Genomic DNA, 20,345 nt, shown 5'->3' with positions numbered 1-20,345 from the left:
TCTGACCCAGGGGCAATTGAGGATTGGAGAGACTGGGTGAGCACGTCCAGGGTTGGGCTCAGAATGGACCCTTCCTTCTCCCCACGCCGTGCTGAGAGCCGGAGGCCCCACGGGCCGCCTGTGCAGCCCCTCTCCCCTCCCTACCCCTGCGACAGGCCCCGAGTCCGGCCCAGACCCTCATCAGCATCAGGAGGGAGACAGGGCAGCTCAGACTTGGCTGGGGTTGCAGAATGGCACCCCAGGGAGACTCACGGGCTGCTGGGTGTTCCTGGCTGCTGACCTTTCCCCAGCAGGAGGTGAAAGGGGCACCCTCTGAGCACCCCTCCCCGCCCCAGGCCCAGGGCCATGGTGTGGGCTGCCCTGAGAGTGGGGAAACCGAGACACCGTCAGCACGGACCTCCTGCCCTGCGCCTGCCCAGCCCTCAGCTCAACTGGGGTGGCCACGGCCCCCTGGGCAGGGGCGGAGGCCGGCGTGGGGCAGCGGCGGGGTGGCGGGCCCTCCCGCGCCCAGGGTGCCGGCGGGGTGAGGTAGTAGGTTGTGTGGTTTCAGGGCAGGGATGTTGCCCCTCAGAAGATAACTATACAACCTACTGCCTTCCCTGAGGAGCCCAGTGGCACGAACCCGCGGGGGCCGCCCCCACCCACCAGCTGCAGCCGGGCGGGAGGCTGTGGCACCCACGTCTTTCCAATAAAGTCTGCTCTGACAAGAGTCTGGAATCGGCCCTGTTCATTCTCGAAGCTCAGGGGCGGGCAGTGGGGGGTGTACCTGCCTGTGGGAGCCTGAGGGTCCACGGGCTGGCCCGTCTGCCCCGGCCCGTCCGGCGACCTTCAGGTCCTTCTGGTGGGTTGAGTCTTGGACCCTAGACCCCAGCCCATTCCCCCACCCCTGTCCTCATGTCCTCTGAGCACAGGGCAGGGACCCAGGCCACAGAGGGAGGGTCTCAGCCAGCAGCTCCCAGGGTGGGCTCCAGGGCCACCTCAGCACCTGGCACTTGACCACAGCCTGTCCCCACTGCCCCACCAAAGCCACGCCAGACAGCTCTAGGCTGGCTCTTGCTGACCTCATGGGCACACAACCGGGCATCACCCCAGCCCCAACAGGAGAACAGCTGGGACACGGATAGTCCCCAGACAGCGGTCTGGGGCAGGGGCCAGAGGAGGCCCTATGCAGCCAGAGGTCTAACGCGCCCCAGGAGGACGGGACCTGCTGAGCCGGGCACCTCTGGGCCCATGGGTGCAAGAGCCCAGGGCTTTGGCCAGACCCTCCTCCAGTGCCCTGGCCCCTCCCTGTCCATGGTGACTGTCCCCGAGCCGCACATGGCCCCGGCCTCCATCTTGAGCCTCCTGACTGGGTTCTGGTGGTCTCTCCTGGAGGGGCTGCTGTAGGACGGGCTTCCCAGTGGGCACCCATCGTCCCTGCTCTCATCCTCTGCAGTGGAGCCGTGGTCGGGGAGAAACTTGGGCACTGCCCCTCTCCCCTTCCTCATGCTGTGGTCAGTGGTGGGCTGGCCACTTCTGTCCCCGGAATGTCATTTCTGTCCTAACTCTGGCTCCATCCTGGCTCCCATCAGCAGCCTCGGAGCGGCCCCTCCGCCCTCCGGGCACGCTGCCGCTCTCCAGGTGCAGCCCTGCCCTTACACCTGTGGGCCTCGCCTGCACCCCCTCCCCACTCACCATGGCTCTGATACACAGCCTCAGCTCCAGAATGACCCCAGCTCAGGCATGGCCTGCAACCAAAGTAGCTCTTGTCTGTGGGAGTGGACTTGGCCTGTGAGCTCCCTGGGGAGTCTGTCCGGCCTCTCCTCCTGACCCCCCACCCCATGTGCCCCCCATGAGCAAAGCCAGGCTCTGCCCTGCAGAGCTCGTGGCCTGGTGGGCCGTATCCAGAGACACACAGCAGCCACCCATTGTTGTCAGGACAGAGACGGCCCAGGGACTTGGAGAGCCCTGAGGAGCCCTGCAGTCAGGGGCGGCTTCCTGGAGGGGGCGACACCTGGCTCGCTCGTGTCCCTCCCTACCTTCCCGCCAACCAGCCCCTGGGGTCTCTGCCCACTGGTGGTCCCTAGAGATGGGGTGTCGGAACCCTCCCAAAAGGTGGGCCTGGGGGCCTGGGGCACCCACCACGTGTTCCTCGAAAACTACGGAAGCAGTGAAGCCCTGGAGCAAACTGGCTGAGGCGTCAGCTTGGCCAGAGCAGCTGGTCGGCCTCCGTCCCCTCACCCAGCACTGGGGGGCCCCCAGGGGGCGCAGGGCTGGCTTTGGGATGAAGGCCAAGGGCAGTCGCTCTACTCAGCAAGCCTCACTTTCCATCACTTCACGGGTGCTGTGAGGACGTCAGGAGATGTGGCGGTCAGAGCTGGGCTCTGGTGGGGTGCACGGTGGGGACGAGGAGCATGGGGGTGCTCCCAAGCCCTGAGCCGCTGCTGGGCACCTGGCACCCCCTGCTGCCATACTCGGGGAGTGGCTCCTGGTGGGGCTCAGGTGGGACCGCAGGTCCCCTCGGCTTCTGGGGTGTCCAGGGTGGGCTGTTTCAGAGGCCTGTGGGCCCCAAGGTCCACGGGAGCCATCTCGACCTTGACCCCCTTAGGAGCTAGTCCAGCAATTAACTAGAACCTGCTGCCCACAGCCGAGCCAGGGCCACGTGGCACCAAAGGACAAGGCCGTCACCCAGAGCCAGGGAGAGGGGGCAAAGGCCGGGATCTCGGAGTGCCCTCACTCGGGGACACATGGCCGACTGGCCTGTCCACATTGGCTTGGAGGGCATGGAGCCGAGGCCCAGCACTGTCTGGGGCCCAGGAAGCGCTTTCATCCGGGATCCTTTCAAAATCCAAAGGAAAAGGGAACAGCTCAGTACGGAACACACCTAGTATAACTGATGTATAGGTGATACCCTCTATGCTGTGGATGTCGTAACACGCAGCGTGTGGGCTGTGCGGCGTCAGTAACGATAAATCCAGCCTGGGTTCTATTCGTCTTATCCCACCGAGTCATAAAAGCCGAGGTGCCCAGCCCAGCACGGCCATCACCACGCATAGGCTCCCTCTAGCCCAGCCAGTGGGAGGCCGGGGCTGTGGCCTGCGGGCCCCTGCAGCGGAGCTGTGCGCCCCCCAACAGCGACACCGTGTGGCGGCGGGAGGTAGTGGTGGCCGTGAGCCTCCAAGCCCTGTCTGCACCTCCCAAGGCCACACCGCATTGGGTCTGTCCACTCCAGGGCCTGTAGCTGTCCTGTGCCCCCCCCCACCGCTGCCTGGGTGCTGGCAGAGACAGAGCAGGGACAGGCGGAGTGCTGGGCCCCTTCCCTGGGGTCAAGGAAGCCGGCCAGGCCAAGGACTTCCCGTGTGCCCAGGCCACCTGCTTTGCCCGTGAGGGTCCACTTTAGCCAGAAAAAAGGGGCCACCTGCACAGCCTGTGTCTGGGCCCTGCTCTCCCAGAAGGAAGTGACTCGACCTGTGCTCCAAGGTGGCAGGCCTGTCCCTGGTGGCCCTGAGCCCCAGCCCTGCGCCCTCCCAGACCCGGGGCCTCGGCACCCACACGTGCTCAGAGCAGCGGGGCGCGGAGCAGGCGGGCAGCCAGTTCCAGGAGCGAGGAGGCGCGATTCGCAGAGATCTCCGCAGGGCCCGGGAGCCCGGCAGCTGAGGGGTGCAGCCAGAGGGCCCACCACCCACCCAAGGGTGCAAGCTCAGGCTTCGGGCAGTGCCCAGCAGGCCCCTGATGGGGCTGGGGGTTGGGGGGGCACCCGCCCCCTCAATGGCAGTGTCCCCAGGGGCCTGCGTGGCAGCAGGAGGGCCCCTGGCCCACAAGCGTTCGCCCCAGCAGCCTGTGAAAGGCCACAGAGGGGCACAGGGGCGGGAGACCCCCCACAGGAAGGGTCTAGTTCACCCCCCACCAGCTTAGTGATTGAGGGCAGTCCTCTGCCCCTCCTAGCCCACCTAGGCAAAGGGGCCTGGGGGTGAGAAGGCGGGCTACCTCCCCGCTCGGTGAGCCAGGGGACCGCAGGCGTGGGCTGGGCAAAGGCTGGTGGGGCCGGCAGCAGCCCGGAGCAGGGAGATCAGGCCCCAGCTGCTCTTCTGGACGGAGCCTGAGAACAGGAGTCGTCACAGCGGCCTGTGGCCCGGCCTTGTCCTGCAGCTCTGCCTTTGCCAAAGGCCTATCTGGCCACCAAGAGGGGAGACAGCCCCAGGGGGGCCGAAAGCCTGGGAGGGGGTGGCCACCGTGCTCAGGCCAAGGCTGGCAGCGGGCAGTGAAGGGGGAGGTTTGAGAAATATGGGGAGGTGATACCAAAGGGACCTGAGGTTTGACCGGAGTTGTGGGGGTGCAGTGGGGGAGGCCCAGGCCTCTCCAGGTTGGTTGGTGGACAGTCGGAGACAAAGCCAATCTGGGAACAGGTCGCCGCAGATGAGGTTTGGGGCTGAACTTGGGGGCCCCGATGGGCTGGAGTCGGGGCCTTGGCCCCTGCAGAGTTCCTGGGGCCTACCGTGCAGGGAGCCAGACCGGTGGGCCCGTCCTGCATGCCTGCCCACCCTTCCTGGGCTCCGGGGGTCACGTAGCTCCCCTCCTGCCTTGCCCGCAGGACCCAGGCCCAGGGCCCTGCTGGAGGGTGGGGCGGGACCATGGGCTGGGTGTTCCGAGAAGGCCCCGAGGAAGGCCCGGGGCCAGGAGGCCAGGCAGCCACTTTCCTCTTGCTAAGGGGGACCCTGGGGTGCAAGGCAGGAGTCTGAGCAAGGGGGGCCTCGGGGCAGGGCGGAGCCTGGTCGTGTTTGCTGCTGGTCAGAATGGAGGGGCTGCCACCTGCTGGGATCCCAGCTGGCTCCGAGGTGGGTTGGGGGCCGCAGGGTGGGGCCTCGCCGAGCCAGGACAGACACCGCCTCTGGCAGAGGGCTGCACAGGCCCGGCTGTGCCCCGAGTCCCTGCGGGGCTAGGCTGGGTCCCCATGTGCCTAAGCCTCTCGGCCAGGGTCCCAAACACAACCAGAGAGAAAGTGGGCCCTGGCCTCTGTTCCTGGCCCAGGCTCACCTCCCTGGGGGACTCGGGGAGTCTCTCACCCCTCTGCGTGCCTCCACTTTCTTATGTGCGTAATAAGGGGGCGTCCAAACTGGAGGGACTGCTCGCTCAGGATAGCCTGGTCCTGGTCCAGCCTCTGCGGCAAGGCCCAGAGTGACCACCAGATGGCGCCTGGTGCTCCCTAAACCGTGAAGCTGCAGGCTGGTCACAGCCACCCCAGGCAGAGCGCCTTCTTCTTTCAGGACACCCTCTGGGTGGGTGCAGTGCCTTAGTGGCTGTGGGGGAGGGGTGTAGGGGCCCGTGGGACCTCCCACCATCTGTCTACACTCACCCCGCTGTGGCATTGACCCACATCACCTCTTCCTCTCTGAGCCTCAGTTACAGAAAAGGACCCCACCCCTCCCACTGCATGCCAGCCCCTGCAGATGGGGTGTCCCCAACAGGGCCACCCCGCACAGTGAAGAGTCCAGTCCATGCCAGGCTGGCTGCCCAGCCACGGGGGCTGGGACGGCAGGAGAGGGCCCAGGAGGAAGGCCCCGGTGTCCCGCCAGGAGGCAGGAGGTCTGGGTGGAACCCCAGTGGTCTCCTCTGACCCACCGCAGGTTTCCTGTCCCCATTTCCCAGACACGACACACCAGACACATGTCCTGGGTGTCGCAGTGGTGTCCCCTGGACAGCCTCCCTCACCCTCTCTGTGTCCCTTAAGCCTGGCTGTGGGGTGGTGTCAGGAAACGCTGGGGGTGCCAGCATGGTCTCCGATCAGCAGCTTTGGGTGGTCGCCACCCCCTAGAGGCCCAGGGAGCCTCCTCCCCAAGGGAGTCCTGGGGTTGCCTCACCGAGCCAACCCCAAAAGCTCAGCTGCCAGGAAACCCCCAAAGCCCTGGGCTCACAACCACAGGCTGGTCTCAGGCTGGGCCAGGAGCGTGGAACTGGCCGGGGGCAGCTGGGCACGTGCCACCTGACAGCTGCTGGGAACCAGGCACATGTGGGCGTGGGAGCCACAGGCGCCTGCCTGGCTGGCCTCTGCCCCAGTGGGGGACAGGCAGCCCCGCCAGTGGGGTTGCCCCACCGGCAGTGGGTGGGAGCGGCTGCCAGCACAGCCCCGAGGAAGCCGGTGGGCGTTGGGGGAGCAAGAGGGAGGCCCAGCCAGGCCTGGTGGACTCAGCTGCTCCCACAGACGCCAAGCCAGGCGTGCTCAGCTGGGCAGCCCTGACCGGGAGGCCGGGGCTACACGGGCTCCATGGGTAGAGCAGGGCCACTGTCCTGCCCAACACAGGGCCCGGCCAAGGACAGCGTCCAGCACATCCCAGACGGAGCAAACTGAGCCGGGCGGCAGCTCGTCCTCCGCCACCGGGCTCACAGCCTCAGCCGTATCTCCCCCAGCCTCAGGGGCCTTGCTTGGAGCAGCGTCCCTGCAGCCATTGGGGGTGACTGCCACCTGGGCTCTGCTGGCCCTCCCTGCCCCTCCCCCCTGGCTGCCTCCACCCAGGCCCTGCTCTGTGGCAGCTCCTCAGCCTCCACTGCCCACGGAGGGCGGGCAGTGTTGTGTCATGTCATGTGACCCTCCTGTGGGTGCCCTTTTGTCACCCCGGCTTAAGGGTAAGAAACCTGCCCAGGGTCCCACAGCCTGGAAGAAGCCCCTGGGCCCCAGGCATAGAGCACAAACACACGTGTGGGCTTCACCTCCACCCCGACCCACCCCCCAGGCAGGAGCCCAGCCTCTCAGCTCTGGGGAGCTCCCAGCACCTTTTCCTCTCTGCCCTACACGTGTACCCACACCCTCCTGAGTCCTGGGACCAGGCACCTGTGGAAAGCTGGGGGCAGGGGGTGGGGCAGCCTCAGCCCCAGAGCAGCCAGAACAGAACACACATCCCCTTGAGGGGCGCAGCACACCGGACAATGGTCCTTCAATTGTTTCTGCTGGGCGGTGACCAGGAGGGGCAGGGACTGTGCCACAGGATCGGGGAGGGCGGCCTGGGGCCATGGAGGCTGAGGGGGCCTGAGTGAAGGCTGAGGGAGAGAGAGGGCCTGCCCGGCAGGGGCTCTGCGGGGAAGAATCCCCAGGGAGCTTCGTAGGGCAGCTAAGTCCTGACTGGGGTTTTGTAGGATGAGTAGGAGTTTGCCAGCTACGGAATCAGAAAAGGAATGAGAGGCTCCCCCACTCCCCCTCTGTGATGACATCTGTGTGCTGTGGGGGACTGTGGGGGTCTGTGGGGGTTGCTACACGCTATACTGATGGGCTGGGGGACCTGTGTGGGCACCAGGGACCGCTCATGCTAAAAAAGGGAGGTTGGTTCTAGAGTCGGTCTCAGAATCGATGGGGAAGCTCTAGTTGCCAGTGACAGAAATCCAAGCGGAACCAGCTGAGGCCCAGAAGGGTACGTAGGAGCTTACAGGACAAAAACACCCAGGGGTTGGGCCCGCACCAGGCGACGGGGGATCAAAGGGTGTCCTTGGGGCTCTACCTCCTTCATTTCTGCTGCCTGCTCTCCTTGCTGTGACACCCCAGCTCAGCTAGGCCCTCCCTGAAGCCCCCCGATACACCCCAGGGCCTCCATCTCACCCTGTCACCCCTCAGAAAGCGCCTTCCCCTCCCCCAGTAGTCCTAACAGAGTTGTGGAGTGACCTCTGATAAGCTGTCCTTGGGGCAAACAGATGCTCAGTCTTGACCCACTCACTGGCTGTGGGTGCTCACTGGCCAGGCCATGGCCTGGGGTGAGTCGGCCCCCAGGGTTGGCTGGAGGGAGACGGGCAGCGATTCCCTGTGGCTGCCCCTCCTGAGACCAGCACTGAGAGCAGCGAGAATGGGCCCCATGAGGGCAGGCTCTTGGCAGCCCCCTTGAGCTATAGAGGACTGGGGCCACCCCATCACTGAGTCAGCTGGGACTTCCTCCCTTCTGTCCCCCTGAGCCAGTCTGAGTGCTTAGCTCTGTGTGGGCCTGTGTCCCACCTGAACCGTGGGTTGGAAGAGGAGCAGCACTCATCTAGGCCACTGTGAACTTGGCCGTGACCTCTAGGTGAGCAGGCAGAGGACCCCAGGAGAGCCCCCAGCAGCCTCTGGGGAGGATGGTTACCCTCTGCCCCATTCTACATACCAGAAACCAAAGCACAGAGGGTTCTGTGGCCCCGCTACAGGGAGCTGGGGGTGATGAGTCGGGACAGGCCAGCAGGACTGAGCCGCCCAGGTGTGGCCTGGGTCCGGGGCCCTGCTCTGGTTCCTGCCCCTGCCCTGGACCTTAGCCCCTTCCTGGGGAGGGCCAGCAGCCCACTGGGGGTGGACGCCTTCACCATGTACGTGCCCCCAGGGACTAAAGGGCAGCATTACATCACCTCCCTCCCAACTCTGTCAGGAACTAGGCCCCTGGCCCTTCCCACCCAGGCCAAGGGCCCGGGCAGGAGGCCGCTGGCCCGAACCCAAGGGGGGCGGGCGGAATGTTGAAGCCTGCCTCACACCAGCCAGGCGGGGGGCCTGCAGCCCGCATGCCTCCCAGCAAGGCTCTCACTCCGCCCCAGTGTCTGTTCTTCTGGGGGGGGCACTCTCCCAAGTGAGCTCAGGGACGAGGTCACCCATATTCTCGGCTCTGACCCCCATCTGGCACGGGTCAGAGGCCAGGGGTCTGAATCCAATGTGAGCCTCCCAGCCTCGTAGACAAAAGGAAGTCTGAGCTCGTGGGTTAGGAGGCCCTGAGCCGCAGCCCTAGGAGGCAGGCGATGAGGGGCCGAGCCAGGCCCACGGTCCCCCTCGCTGCTCAGCGGCTGCTCCTTGTGCCCTGGGGCTCCCCGCCCCTCCGCTCCACATGCGGCTCCTGGGTGCTGCCACCCAGGGAGGGCCACCGCTGGAGGCTCAGAAGAGCCCCTTCCTACTCTGGGGAGACCCGCACTAAATGGATGACCGTCGCTATGGCAACAGGGTCCAGGCTGGAGCCCTGGGGCTCTGTAGCCTCTGCCCAGCTCGGAGTTGGCATGCTGAGTGTCTCCCAGACAGACGGAGCAATATGATAACGTCTGGACTGGGCTCTGAGGGGTGAGTAGGAGTTTATCCTGGTGGAGCACAAGCCTGGGCAAAAAGGCTTGTGTGTGTCTGAGGCCGCCCCAGGCCGTCGGACACTCCCTTGTGCGTGTCACTGCCACCGAAGGGGTCAGAAGGCAGAGCAGTGGCCCGGTCCACCGGGAGCCAGTGTCCACTGTCCCCTGCCGTGGCCTTGTGGGAGCCCCTGGTCCTGTGGCCTGACTCTCTGACAGAGCCCCCGAGCCTTCCTCGGCCGCCAGCCCCACCCCACCCCCTCCTCTCTCCCAGCCCTAGCCCCCTCCTCCAGGAGGCCTCCCCTGACCACCCCGAGCCCAGGCCGTCAGGAATTCCTACCCACCCTGGCCCTCATGCCCCACCCTGGACCGCCCACGTGCCCCCCACGACAGACTGCACAGATGAGGACGCTAAGGCCAGGAAGCATGCCAGGGTGACCCAGAGTGACGCTTCCAGCTGGGGTGGGTCAGGTTGAGGGCCCCCTCCCCCCAACCCGAGGCCAACTCTGAGAACAAGGCACAGAGCCCACTCAGGTGTGGTGCTGCCCGGGGCCGGGGCAGGGCTGGCCAGGAGCGGCACCCTCCTCCGCCCCTCCATCACCCCAGGAAGAGGAGGGGGAGGGGCCCTCCGCCCCACGCGGCAGAAGTTCCAGGGCTAAAAGCAGAGGCACGGCTTGTCCGGGCGCTGCGTTCGGCCTGTGCCAACTCCCGGGCACAGCTGAGCTGCTGGCCTTGCCACGGGGCGTGGGGACGCAGGCAGGAACTGGCTTTGGGGTGGGGCCTCCAAGGGGTGGTCAGCTCAGGAAGCTGGTGGCCTTCTCAAGGGTGGGCAGCCAGGCCAGGGCCGGAGGCCTGTCCACTGTCTCCTAACCCTGACCCTCCTCTTACTGCGTCCCCTGGGCCAGCCTCCGGCCGGGCGGGTGGGAGCCCCTCCTGCAGGCCTGGCCCTGAGGGCAGCTTCCCCACGTCACCCCACTTTATCGCAGGCGTCCCCACTTCCCAGCCGGGAGACAGATGCTGGGCGAGGCCAACCCCAGGTCTCAGTGCCAAGACGGGGTTGGAAGTGTCTGCTGGACCTAAGGTCCCGCCCACCACTCACTGCCCTGTGCAGTGATGGGGGGCAGGGTCAGCTCCCGTCTCACAGACGGGGAAACTGAGGCCTGAGGTCACACACTGACGGGGACGAGCACTGGGTGGGCGGCCTCAAAGCCTGCACTCCCTGCTGCCTGCCCCACCTCAGGTCTCCACATCCTGTCCCAAGGAGGGGGCCCATCTCCGGTGCGGTCAGGAGCACACTACCTCGTCGGGGGGCCAGGCCCCAAAGGAGGTGACATTGTGGGGTGATGGCAGCTGCAGAGAGCACATGAGGGTCACGGGAGATGTGTTGTCGCCTGCTCGGGGTTTGGAGGGCTTCCTGGAGGAGGTGACATGGCCACTAATCCACGTCCTTGGGGACAAGGAACCGAGCAAAGCAAGGACTGAAGGTAGGGAGGTGTCCACAGGTGAGGGAGCACATGGAGGGCGCGGGGCCTGGAAGTAGCCCAGGTGGCCCGCGAGGCCGTGTACGGAGACCTGGGGCTCTCCGCCCCTGAAAGTGGCTCTGCCCCGGCCCGGAGCTTCATCTGGCGACTTTTCTCTGCCTGCGTGCTGGACAGTGCTGTGAGCAGCAGCCCTCTCTCTGACCACAGGCAGGAGGGCGCCTGGGGTCCCTCGGGGTCAGGGGAGCACCAGGGTAGGGTGATGTGGGTGGGTTGTCACAGGCAGTGCCGTCCCCTGGAGCCACCAGGCCAGTGGGCCCCACTCAGTGGCTGCGTGGTGTGGCCCCGAGAGTCAGAAGGCCAGGCCAACACCACACCACGGCCAGGGCCGGCCGGGGCCGGAAGCCAGGTCCCTACACCTGTGCTGAGCCAGCCGCCCCAGGCCGGGGTTTCCTGGAGCCCAGTGGGAGGCCACCCCAGGCCGTCAGCCGCTGGGCCTGGGTCCTGGATCCTGGGGGTGGCGTGGCTGGTGGTGGTGACGGGGGCCCAAGGACTGCTCCCCAGGGTGGGCAGGGTGGGTGGACGGAGAAGCAGGTGGCCGGTGTGCTGTGGGCCCACCCCTCTTTTAGCAAAGGAGGCAGGGCCCCGGCTTCCAGCCGGGATGGCTTGGCGGGAGGCTGGGCGCCTGGGCACTGGGCCAGGGTCCGACCGTGCAACTCCAGACCGAGCTCACGGGTCTGCTGCCCCATGGAGGGCACCACCGCCACAGTCTACCTGGCCGCCCCTCCCTGGCCTGGCACCTGGTCATCCGTCTCCCCGGGCTCTGAGGGCAGATGCAGCCTGACCCTGGGGCCCCGCTGCTCCAAGGGGGGCTCAGGGGAGCTCATGTAGGTGAGGCCCCCAGTTCCAGCTCAGCATCCACCCATCTGTCCCCTCCCACTCATCTTCACCCCTGACCTGCCCCCTCTCCCAGGACAGAGGCCCAGGCACCCTCTCATCTGTCCCCCTCACCAGACACATCCTCCTGCTAAAGGCCCTCTGCAGCCGCCCACGCCCCCTCCCAGCCCACCCTGTCCCGAGGCTGAGGGGACGCTGGTCCTGGCGTCCCCAAGGGGCACAGCTGCACTTGGGCCCCTGGACCCCAGACCTGAGCCCCCAGTTCAGATCCCAGCTCCACCAGTCCTGGCCGTGCAGGTATCCCTGCCTCAGTTTCCTCCCCTGCAGATGGGGTCATCAGTACCACCCCACAGGGCCAGGGGAGGTGCTTATAAAGCCCCCCAGGTGCCCCTCGGAGCGTCCCCCTGCCCCAGCCTCGGCCGGCTGCACTCTGCCCAGAATGGCCCTCGCTGCCACTTGTCCCTGGCCTCTCGGTGCCCCTGCCCTGCCGTGCTGCAGCCCCTCCACGCTGTCCCCACCTCCTACAGACCCCCGGCGTCTGCTCCGGTTGCCCCCACGGTGCCCTCCCCTCCCCACCTCTTCCATGGAGTGACCTTTTCTGATCCCCTGTGCTAAGCCCTGGCCTGGTCCTCCTCGGGATCAGGGCCAAGGTCTGGGTCACTCCCCTCTGTCCCCCTCCTCCCTGCGTGCTCAGTGACCCTTCGGTCCCCCTGTCAGGGGACTGGGGACACTTTAGGACAGAAGCTTTCTTTTGCAGCAGAGGGAAGTCTCGGAGACATTGCAGGTGGCACAGCGACAGGCTCAGAGGTGCATTCAGAGGAGGGTGTGAGGGGCAGGGGAGCATGGCGGGGCTGCTGGTGGGGGCAGGTGGCAGCCCCACAGTCCTCACAGGCTCGGAGGCCCCGGAAGAGTGGGAGGGCGAGGAGACTCTCTAGCGCTCTCAGCAGAACTGACCAGCAGGTGGCGCTGTTGGCCAAGCTGGAGAGCACAAGGGGGGGGCCGGGTGAGGGGGCGCTTTGGCAGCCTGGGGGTTCCTGGGAGGAGGTACCTCAGGTGGCAGCGCACTGGGTGGTTGGGCTGCAGATAGGCCTGAAGGCACTGCCCCTGTGGGGTTCCTGGAGCCAGGCCGGGGCTGGGGGTGTGTGCCCAGTAATTGGAGAACCACCCAGACAGGGCTGGGGCAGCGGGGGACAATTCCCCAGCCTGAGCAGAGGCCACACGCCCAGCGAGGAGCTGAAATGACTTCAGAGGCTCGTGTCCAGGTGAGGAGGGAGGGGCCCAGTGCGTCCCAAACACGTCACCATGTCGAGGGACAGAATGGACACCCCCTGCGAGCAGTGTGGGGTAGTGGGAGCCGTGACTGGCAGTGGCTGCCCGGCCACCAACTCTGCCCACCCCAGGCCCCTCCTAGAAGCCACTTCTGAACTCCCAGGCAGCCCCAGGCAGCCAGCAAGGCAGCCGGCAAGGTGGCAGTGGGGACAGCAGCAGGACAGGGCCCCCAGAGGCCGGCCTGAGCAGACGGCACAGGCCCCCACACGACGCTCCCGCTGGACATCACTGCTGCAGGCTCTTTGATCTTAGGTCAGGCTTGGAACCTCAACAGCCAGCAAGATGCCCTCCAGTGGGGGCGGTTGGAAATAAGCAGCGTTTCGGTCAAAGGTGCTGGTGGCGGCACCTGGGAAGCACCCCAGCCTGCTGACCTTGACTTTGCAGAATGCAAGGCTCCCGGGCCTTCGATGTCTGAGCAGACAGTGTGTGGGTGGAGGGCCGGCCTGGGCCCGGGCTGGCCGTTGTCCTGGCCCTGTCTTCACGTCTCCCTCCCGCTACCTCAAATCCCCCAACCCTCTGGCTTGCCGAGGAGTGAACACCAACTCACGTGTGTGCGCACACACGCAGATGTGAAACCACACCACACATGCCTGTGCACACAGACACGAGCACAGGATGCACACGGATGCACAGGTGCCTGTGCATTTATGAACATATGTGTGTTTGCACACGGGCACGCACACACAGGGGCATGTGTTCACAGGCTCAGGGGACACAGGTACACATGCGCACACAGCCACACACCTGCTCGTGCTCACAGGCCTGCACAAGCACATGCACACATATGCATTCTTGTCCACACCTACCTCCCCACCGTGGCGGGCGTGGCCCTGAGCGGAAAGCCAGGGAACGCGGCTTCTGTGCCCATGCGACTGGGGAGTGTGAGGGTCTCCCACACCCGCCGGCCTGTGGCTAGATGAGGAGGTGGGGCCATGGCCTTGGTGGGGAACAGGGGGCTCCCCGCTCTCTGCTGTGAGCAGCATATACTCACTCAAAGGCCAGACAGGCAGCGAAGGATGAGCTGTCTTCCGAGAAGCCCCCGACTTCCCAGGGCAGGTCCGGGGAGGGATGCAGGGCGGAGCCCTGGCTGTGGCCACCCCCCACCCTGGCGCTGGCTGCGCCCACACTGCGCCAGTGGCGGTGATTCGCTCGGGGTCACAGCCTGCTGAGGCCAGGGCCCCTTTTTTGTTTTGGAATAAATACCACTTCTGTGATGCGTTAGCAGAGAGAAATGGAGGCTTCGAGGAGGCAGGCAGGGAGGAACTCCGACTGTGTCCCCTCCCCGCCACCGGGCCAGCGGACGACTCATTGTCCAACAAGTGTGCATGGAGCCCTAGCACACCCCAGTGACGTCGGGGACACGGCCCCAAAGGAAACTCTCTCTTGTAAACCGGTTCAGTCCAAGAAACAGCCCACCGCCCCCTGAGCAGGCAGGTCTCTCCTCAGCGCCACGGGCCATGACTGGGGGAGGTTCTGGAGACATTGCCACTGCCCCCTCGCCGGGCCGGGGGCAGAAGGTGGTGTGGAAATAGCAGGGAGCCCAACGGCAGGCACTCGGCGGCAGCTGGGCTGCCTGGGCTTGCCCTGCACGGGGCCTCTGCCCTCCACCCGCACAGGGGGCCTCTCCCTGGGGCCCGCTGCCTCCCACCGTCCCCGGAGCCGTCCCCAGATCCTGGGGGGCTCCTGTGGGTCAGGGTCGGAGAACGTGGCTGGGCCCACGAGCTCAGGGCACAGATGGGCCCCCTGTGGAGCTGCGTGTTAACTGCTCAGAGCTGCCTGGGGGGCTGCGTGGGAGGCCGCTCGTGGCCTGAGGACTGGGCTGCGAAGGGCAAACCGCCCTGAGAGACTGTGGGTTGTATCACGTGTGAATATGCTGCAATAAAACGGTCCGTTAAAAGAGAAAAGAAACATGCCCTGACTAGTATAGCTCAGTGGATTGAGTGCGGGCCTGGGAACCAAAAGATCGAGGTTCAATTCCCAGTCAAGGCACGTGCCTGGGTTGCAGGCCAGTTCCCAGCAGGTGACGCACAAGAGGCAACCACACATTAATATTTCTCTCCCTCTCTCCTTCCCTTCTAAAGATAAATAAATAAAAATTTAAAAAAGAGAGAAAAGAAACAGCCACCCGCTGAATTCGGGGCAGTATCAGAGACTGTGATCCCACAGGGATCCCACAACCTTCTACTAAATCAGATGTCTGAGGGTCACAGAAGGTTTTTAAAGATCGGGGGGCTTTGAACATGGAAATCGCTTTTATAAATGTGTGGTGTACGTCAACATATGGAGGACTTACAGCGTTACTTTCATGTGGATTTCTAAGTATTTAAATCAGCCGAGTTCTCCCAGAGGAGCCTGGGGCAGGGCCTGTCTCGCCCACACGGCCTCCTCTGTCATCAGGTCGGGGACCTGGGTCCTGCCCTGGGGTCCCCGGGGTCCTACCCTGAAGGAACCCGTCATCCAGAGGGTTCCAGTTGGACCCCAGGTCCTGCGGGGGCCCCTCCTGGCCAACTTCTGGGGCTCGCTCCCGACGGGGGCCAAAGTGGCTGCCAGGGGCCCCGAGTGCAACTGGGAGCTGGACTCCTGGTTCCCTAGCGTCCACCCCAGGGCATGAGTGGGTGGCCCCTGGGGCAGCCAGCCCCCGGGGTCCCGCCGTGCCAAGGATTGGCCTTCCTCTTACGGGAGCGTCTGTTATCGCTGCTGGTTTCCAGCAAGAAGCCAGAGCGTATTTTTAGATCCAAGCGGTGGGTGGGACTGGGGAGGCACTGGAGGAGCCAGCAGGCAAGTGGGAAGGTACTCGGAGTGCCCCCTCCCGGGACACTGGCCGTCTGGCTGCTATGTGTGTCCGGAGCCGGCGTGGGTGACTTTCAGCGGGCCTGGGAGGGTCCGGCCCAGATAGGGAGCTGGCCCCCGGAGGCCGATCCCAGGCCTGCCCACACTTCCAGAGCCCGGGACACTGATCGTAATTCACTACCACGGCTCAGCCAGGACAGTCATGTGTCTGCTTCCCCGAGCGAGGCAGGAAAAAATGCGTCCCTTGTGGCCCTGGCAGCCAGCTTCTGGGGCACGTCCCGGTCACACCCCCAAGCACTACTCAGAATCTGCGGTATGCCAGCCCAGCCTCTCGGCTTACAGTCGGAAAGGACACGGGCGGTCGTGACTGTCCAAGGTCGCGGAGTCCAGCAGGAAAGTGGTGGGCACAGCGGAAAAGCAAGGACACAGGAGCCAGGCCGTCGGGCACCGGGCCCAGGCCTGCAGCTCCAGGGACACGGCTCAGAGCGGTGGGTCGGCCCTGGCCTTTGTCTGCACTGCCAGGAGGGGCGGCTGCCTGCGGCTGAGCAGCACCGGGGACAAGGTGCCCCGCCACAGTGGGGTGACACCGCCGGCCTCCAGCAGCGGCCACGCCGCCGGGGACCCCTGGCTTCCGCCCTCTGCCCAGGAACAGAGGCAGGAGACTGCTGTCCTCTCTGCTAAGGGGTGTGCCACAAAATCCTGAGTAGCGACCACCTCCTTGTGCCGGGTGATGTGGGGACACTTGGGGCACTGGGGACGGAGCAAGACTTCGAGCTGCGTGGGGCCCGAACCGGAATATGAGCCTGTGCGTGGAGAGTAACTGTCACCAGCAACAAAAGTGGCAAAACGAGCCCCCACATCCAGTGACACAGGCTAGGTCGTGGGCACCGACTCTCTTGAAACGGGGGCCTTTTGGGTAAAAAAAAGATGTCATTTTAAAAATCATGTGTAAAGCCCCTCAGAGTGGTCAGGGCACTGGAGAGCCTGCAGGCCCAGTGGTTGGGGACAGTGGGTGCCCGGAGACCGTGCCGCAGCCAGGGCTGCCCAGCGGTCTCTGCCCATCTGGAAAGGTCAGGCCTTCACCTTGGAGGGGCAGGGCATGTGCAGACCAAGGTCAAGGTCTGAGGACTTTAATGAGGGACTCTCCCTCCTGTTAGGCTAGAGTCCCTAAAGGCCATGCTAGGGGACAAAGGGTGCAGGGAAGGGCCCTGGCCATCGGGCTGAGGTCTGGAGCCCGCCTTGCGGTCCAGAGGGAGCCGGCGCTGGGTGGCCAGCTGGGAGTCACAGCTGGGTCCTGGGCACCTACTTAGCCATCACTTGATTGGTTTTTGGGGTGGCAGGGCGGGGCATGCTTTAAAATTAAACTCAGCACCAACACCCACCTGGGTATATTGGTTTAGCCTCATGCTTCCACCTGGGGAAACCAAGTGGCCGGTTCCCACCCCAAGTCCGTCTTCCCCACCTGCGGTCCAAGATCCCCACCTCCCAGGGTGTGGCCCGGGGCCTCCGGTCCTCCCGTACCACGCACGGGCTTCTTCTGGAGAGTGCTCCAACGTGGACCGGCGTCCCACCTGCGCCCCGCCCCCTCCCCTGCCCACCCAGCTCCCAGGCGAGGGCCCCTCCTGCCCTGGCCCAGGTGGGGAGCCTGTGCCCCATCCGTCAGCAGCAGGAGCAGGCGTGGCGCCTGTGGCTCCCCCGTCCCCCAGGGTTTCCTACTCCACGCTGCAGGTCTCCACACGAGCCCTAGTGCTGACTTGAGAGTAAACACAGTGAGTCAGTCTGCGGGAGGGGGCTGGGCGTGCCGGCTGGGGAACCGGTTCCGGAGGCCTTCGCCATGCGCCCCGTGTATCTCAGTAGTCGGGCCCGCAGGTCCTGGGCTTCGGTTTTAGAAACAAACGTTCTAAACCACTTTGTGGACTGACCCGGGGCTGCCCGGCCAAAGCCCACCGCCCCCAACCACCTGCTCTCAGCCCTGCGTCTACAGCCTAGTGACTAAGAAAAGTCACTTTCCACAACAAAAGGCATGGGGGGGGAGGAGATCTGTCAAAAGTCCTCTGTGGGTCCCACCTCCTGGCGTCTCTGGGCCACAGCGGTTGGGGAACAGTTGTCTTGGGCCACACGTTAAGTACACAAACACTAACACAAACAAGGACAGTCTCATCATGTTTTAAGTGAATTTACAATTTTGTGCTGGGCCACATGCGGCCTGTGGGCTGCCGGTTGGACACCTCTCACAGGTGAAGCTTCGTAGAAAACTGTCCACCGGGTTCCCACTGCTTTCCCCCATTCTGCCCAAACCAGAGTCACTTTGCTGAATGTGGCCTGTCCCTTCAGGGGACTGGGGAGCGCCGTCCAGTTGCTCACTGCAGTGAAAACAGAGGCTGCCAGGGGAGCCGCGCAGCCCCTCTGCGCCCTCGCGGGGTGGCGGGGCCTCTGCGACCCAGGCCAGGCCCGTGCTGGGCCCTGGGACCAGGACGGAGCAGGGCGAGGGGCCCCTGCCGTGGGTTCCGGATGCCTTGACCGGCCGGCAGGACAATTCTATAAAAGGCAGGTACCAGAGTAAGTCTGAGGGTCCTGTGAGGAAGCAACCAGGGGACACCTGGTGCCAGGCTGGTTTCAGAGCTCAGTTTGTGGCGGCTGGTTTGGGAGCTAAGCCAGGCGGGGCCATCACAAAACAGCGCTGGACTAGACAAACGCCGCCCGGGAGGTGGTGGCAGGAGGGCGCACCCCGAGAGGGCTTCCTGGAGGAGGCGACCCTTGGCAGAGCCCTGGGCAGGCGGGTATCACATCTCGGATATGGGCACCTCCTCCACACTCCCTCTAATTCTCACCCAGCACCTATGCCCGTGAGCCTTGCTGCCCCATTTTACAGGCGGGGAAGTTCAGGCTGAAGGTCAAGTCCTTTGTCCCTTGTAGCAGGAGTAAAAGGTAGAACAAGGCTTTGAAGCCAGGGCTGTCCGACCCTGCATCCCAGGTTCCGTCACCCGTTTCCGGTGGGAGCTGGGGGCGGGGCCGCAGGCAGAGGCAGCAGCGTGCGCACCTGCACTGACCAGGCATCTGAGTGAGGGTCGGCACTCCGTGACTTCTCTCCACACCCCTCTCGGACCTCACCATTTACACTACATGGCAGGGCGGGTCGTGGCGTGAGGGGGGAGATCCCAGCCTGGGCAGAGACACTGCAGACCAGACCTCCATGCAAAGGGAATGTCCCTTACAGAGGGAATTCACTCCACATCGCTCTACAGTGACACTGGGCCACCAGGTTACAGAGGCCCTGGTGCTCCGAGTCCTTGCTCTGAACTGGACAAAAGACATCGCTGTCCCAGCAGCCCCTGTCCCCTGCCCTTAAGACAACAAGGGATGGGACAGCATGTGCTGACGAGGAAGGTGTCTGGCCCTGGGGACAGACGGGGGGAGGGGCAGCGTGGCTTCCCAAGGACCACAGGGACACATCAGAGGCCCGCACCCAGGTCTGTGGCCTTTGCCTAGGGGCCAGCCAATCATCAAAGGGGCTGAGTGTCTAGACAGTGGCAGCTGGTCCTGCAGGAGCTCCCAGCCCCTGCAGACCTCAGTGCCCACGAGCCCACCACCTGCTGCTTTGGGAAGAATTAGTTAACATGGATCACTCAGTACGTGTCACTACGTGACGGAGTCAAGTGCCACTCCCCACCAGGACACAGATCACTCCCTGGCTGGGGTCCACCTTGTACCGCTTCCCCTCTCCCCACCTGGAGAGGGCCCCTCTCTCCTGTCGCTGGCCTGGCCGCTGTCAGTGCCGCCACCCCCACCCCACCCGCAGCACCGTGCTCCTGGGTCTGCCAGAGATAGCCGGGGCTTCCGGCCTGCACCTCCAGACCAGACAGCAACCTCTGGGGCAGCCAGCGGCAGGTGGGGATGCAGGTGGGGCCGCACTCTGAGGGTCCGGTTCGGGCGCCCTCTTAGAGACCTTGGCCAACAAGTTGCTTGATTTCCTCGCCTGCAAAATGGTGGCGAAGCCAGCAGCCTTGTGGAACTACTGTGAGTTCCGTGCAGAGTGACATGACTTCACTACCTGGACCCATGAGGTTTTGCCCCGGTTGCTAGGGCGGCAGACACACGGGTGCCCGTGGCTGGCCCTGCCGAGGCCCGGCCACGGGCCAGGGAGCAGGTCCGGACTGACCGACAGTGAATTCTGCCTTTTCCAGTCTGTGTTCCTGGCCCCCGTGGACTTCCACCTCCTGACCTGAGCGCACACTTCCAGGAGACCAGAGATCATCGACCTGGCTGGTGACACCCTGGGAGAACACACTCACTTCATCAGGAGGTTTTGTAGATCAGCAAAGAGCAAAGAAGTGACCCAGGGAGGCCTTCGACCGTTCCTGGAACAGGCTCACCTACGCGGTGGACAAACAGACCTCAGCCTGGACTCCAGACCCGGAAAGACAAGTCCCCCCGGCAGTGGCCAGGGTCAGCCGTCCGGCCTCCCTCTCTCTCTGACACAGAGGGCCAACACCAGCTGCACACACTCTAACTTGCTGCCTAGTCTCAAGTGGCAGACCCTCACCATTTCCTCTGAATGTCCTGGCTTTCTGATTCGGGGGCAGGGTGGGAGGCCACAAGAGAGATCTTAGGCTGCTCTGGTGGGACTGGGCAGGTCACTATGTCAGGCATTGCTCAGCGGGGCAGGGGACTCTGCAGAGCCCCCTCCTCTCCTGGGCCCTGCGTCTTCAAGCTTAGAAAGCGAGAACAGGACCTGAAAGTTTCACTAGCACCCAGTACCTGGAAGGCATGGACTAAGGCACACATGCCCCAAACACTCCCATTATCCATGGAGGCTCTGAAGAGGAA

Source organism: Artibeus jamaicensis, unplaced genomic scaffold (genome assembly GCF_021234435.1).
Source record: "Artibeus jamaicensis isolate MK-2021 breed Jamaican fruit bat unplaced genomic scaffold, CSHL_Jam_final contig_233, whole genome shotgun sequence".
Taxonomy (NCBI): Eukaryota; Metazoa; Chordata; class Mammalia; order Chiroptera; family Phyllostomidae; genus Artibeus; species Artibeus jamaicensis.
This window is presented reverse-complemented; position numbering follows the sequence as displayed.